Below are 4,091 nucleotides of genomic sequence, written 5' to 3'. Positions count from 1 at the left end.
GGCTCCGTCGGCGCTCTCGCCGCGCCTGCCGCGGCCCCGTCGGGGCTGCGCGCGGGGGAAAGCCTGGGCTCGGCTGCTGGACTTCTCCTCTTCCTCGGCTTTGCAGGAAAAAGCTACGAGAGTGTGGCTTGGGAGCGCCAGGCTCAGAATTCACCAAACAGGGTGCCGGGAGCCGGCCGGCGAAGGCGGCGGCGCGTCCCTGGGGCGCGGGTCCGGGGCCCCGCAGCAGCCCGCGGCGGCAGCGGCAGCCTTGGCGGCGGACCGGGAGGACAATGCCGGCAGCCCGTGCGAGGCGATGGTTGCAGTTCCTCGCCGCGGCCGCCCGGGAGGGCCAAGAGGCGGTGGCGGCGGGCTGCGGAGGTGGCTGCTAATTGCGCGCCGGACCGGGACGCGCGTGGCATGAGTCCCCGTAGAGCGTGCGCCCACCGCCGCGGCCCATCGCGCTCTCTCCCGCAGCCTCCGCGGGGCGAGGGCTTCCTACTCGCCGCGCGCAGCCCGGCCCTCCCCACCCTGGCGAGCATGCCCAGTGCGCCGGCGGCCGCGCCAGCCGGATCCGCCTCGCCGGGTTTTCCTGCGGGCCCGGCGGGGGCGGAGTTGTGGGTGGGGCTAGCGATTTGAGTCTGTCGGAGCGGACGGCGAAGCTCCGGTCCAGGAGCTGGCTGAGAGATGTGTGGGAGTGTGTAGGTGTCGCGGGGTGAGGTGCTGGGAAGGCTCAGGTGAGAAGACGAAAGTGTGGGAGGATAGGTGCGTGCATAAGGGCGGCGCGAGAGGCGTGTGGGCGCGGTGGGCCGCCTCGGGAATGGGGTGCGCTGTGCTCTTGGCCACTCCCGTTATCAAAAGCTCATGGACTGCGCTCTCCGAGGCCCCAGAGGCTGTGCGTCTCAGGGCCGGAAAGCCAAAGGGCATTTGGGTAGGAGAGTGAAGGGCGGAGCATTTTCCTCCACCCAAGGCACAGCTTGTCCTAAACCCTTCGCCTCTGAAGCACTACTCGGCCTTCCTCTGGCCACTCCTCCCTGCGCTTCATCTCCTGGACAAAGAAAACGGGAACTCTAGGCTGGAAATGCTGTCCCAACAGGGAAAGGATACGCCTCTCGCGACCGGAGCCCTAGCGGGCTGGGACTTGGCGGGTCCCACCCACGTTCCCACTCGGCTGGGGCGGAAACCCGGAGGTCGGACCGAAACCCGATCCCAAAAGTGGCAGCGCCCGAAGCTAGTCAGGGCATGCTCAGTGGGCAGAACAGGTTTTCGGGCTTAGAAATAGGAAGCTTTTGCACCACACACCCACACTCCAGCTCAAATTACCTCTCCGAGACTCGGGACCCATTGGTTCCGGGGCGCAAATCTCACACCCCTAGCTGTTCCTCCATTGGCTGGCGCCAAGGTTTTACCAGTTTGGGTTGCTTCATTGGCTAAAAAGTAGTCTAGGCTGGTGATTGGTTATTTATAGAGATTGAGTTGAGAGGCGGAGGCACAGCTGTTCTTTCTCTGCTGCTCCTCCGCCCTCTTCCTCCCACTTCCCCAACCTAGTCGTTTTGAAGCTCTGAGTGAAAAAATAAGAGGAATTTAGGCGGAGAGCTCAGAGCTAAATATAGTTCTTTGTTGGTGTTTTCGAGAGAGTCTGACTTCTCGATGTCCAGTCACGACCGTCCCTTAAGGGAGGAGAAAGGTCTGGTTACAGTTCTTGGTCCACAAGCAAAGGCAAAGTTTGCAAGTGTTTTGCAGGCAGGGAAGTGGGGGGACTAGGTGTGGAAATGGGCTTCTTTGAGTTGGTGTCACCGGGAGGGGTGGAGCAATGCCCGGGCTTGCCCTTATAAAACATCTTCGTTTTGGGCGGGCGGTCTGCAAATCTGGCTGGGCTCGCACTCACGGGAGGTGCGCGGGAGATGTCTCGACTTGCTCTGAGTCTCCCTCTTTGCTCGCGGAGGAGAGATGTCAAGACCTGTCAGAAGACTCAGCGAAGTTGGCGTGAGCGCCAAAGTGAAGCGGGTAGGAGGGGGCTGAGCTGCGTCAACCCCTGCTCCGTGCCCTGCTTTTTTTTTGTTTTTTTGTTTTTTAAACCCGATGCCACTTCCCACTGGTGTGTAACCCTGCGCATCAGACGGACGAAGCAGGCTGTGTGCTAAGGCTTGGTTTCAGTTCCTTAGTCTCGCAGTGACTCACGGCCACGTTTTCGAGTTAACATTACCAGAGCTCCTTGGCTGTAGCTCACAACGTGCAGCGTCTGCTGCATGAAGTCCCCTGCCTCCGGATCCGGCGGGACGTGGGCGGCAGCCGAAGCGTTGGGTGGGGTGGGGTGGGTGGTGCCCACTCTGCCCCTGGCCCCCACTGTTTAGTGGAGAGCATGGTTTAACCTTGATTATCGGAGAGCCTGGATGTAAGTATGCTTATGTAATTCTCCAGAAAAATCTCTCAGAGGCACATTCACCTAATGCAGCTGAAGAGAACCGCTCCCCCCCCCCCCGCAACATGTACCCAACATTTAACGTCTGCCAGAGGTTTTACAGGTCTCGTATACTCTACATAATAATTATTATGGTGTCTATTGTAAGGACACCTAGGTCCTAGGATGTTCAGTAACTTGACTGCGATGTCACAGCTCGTGAGTGGCCAAGCTAGGATCCCAACCCAGGTGTGCAGCTGCAGAACTTGGTTTGTAACTACTAGGCCATACTACCTTCTCACAAGAAAGATCTCGGAGTTTACACTTTCTTAGGTTCAGTCTTCAGGTAGTGTGATCAGACTGTCTTGTAGACCCAAGCAAGAGGGACCTCTGCCCACAGCCCTGTGGTTCTCTGGTAATGCCCCCTCCCACGGGGTCAAGGAGCTTGAACCCTCTTCTAGACCATGCTCCAGGGAGTCAGAATTCTGGAATCCCCTGGCCAAATAGTACCAAACCCTCCTCCAGAATTTGTTTGGGCCTTTGAACTCTATCTTGTGTCCAGGAGTGGCTCTTTGTTTGGGTGTGGACAGTGCTTGGACCTGGGGGCTGAGGTGTGCACTCCCAGGCACTTTGGGCCCCTACCGGGTGCAGGAAGGGGGCTCAGTGGAGTCAGCTTTCCTTCCTTGTCACTTTCCAGCCTCTTCCTTGGAAGAGTTCAGGAATTCATGAGTCACACCTGGCCATCCAGGTCCCTGTAAAGAAGTGTTTTTCAGGGTGAGAGCAGAGATTACATTTTGTTAACAGTTCATTATCTTGATTTATAACTTAAATACATAGATTAAATGCTATGTGGGCCTCTCTTTGTCCTCTTCCCCACAGATATGATATAGTAGAGCATGATATAGTAGAAAATACTTTGTCCACAGGTCTGAGGTCTAATCTCAAGAATTGGTTATCAATTATTACCTGGGACCTTGGGCAGAGCCCTTGAGCTCTACTGGCTTAAGTTTCCCTGTCTATAAAATGATGATAAAATATGCCCTACCCGCCTAGCTACACATGGAACCTTGGAGACAAACAAATGACCAGACCTCTCGTTTTGCATCAGAGAGAACTGAGCAGAATTAGAACCCTGGTGTCCTGGCTGCCCTTTACATGGTGCCAGACTGTCATCAGGGATAATAATTAACAGATAATGGATGGAAACATGCTTTTAAAGCTGCAGTGTCCCATAAATACATGGCAATTACTACCCTGCCCTGGGTAGCCTGACAGCCCCATCTAGAAGAATCTGGAAAACCACATCCTCAGGACTTTAGGTAGCCTTGTGGACGGGTATTATTGAATCTTGGCCGCCCTCCAGTACCAGAAAGGTGCCATAATTCAAATAATTTCTATTAGAGATTCTTCAATAGTGATTTTTATTACATTCAGATGATCTCCACAGAAAGATTTGCACTAGGGTTTTAGGATTCAAAATGAAGTAAGGATATTGCTGATGCACACATTTTTAAGGCTGGTCACTTCCTCCTATGAAATCTTAGATGTCTTGACCTCACAGCATGAATCATTATCTATCTTGTACCATAATTGTTTACATGTTTGTGTCTTGTCACCCAGCACCATGTGAATTCCTTGAGGGCAGAGTCCATATCAGGCTTAACTTTGGAGCCACCTGTGTCTATATAGGCACCCGATAGAGTGCTTATAT

This window comes from Prionailurus viverrinus, chromosome C2, assembly GCF_022837055.1.
Source record: "Prionailurus viverrinus isolate Anna chromosome C2, UM_Priviv_1.0, whole genome shotgun sequence".
In the NCBI taxonomy this organism is placed as follows: Eukaryota; Metazoa; Chordata; class Mammalia; order Carnivora; family Felidae; genus Prionailurus; species Prionailurus viverrinus.
Note: the sequence above shows the minus strand (reverse complement) of the source record.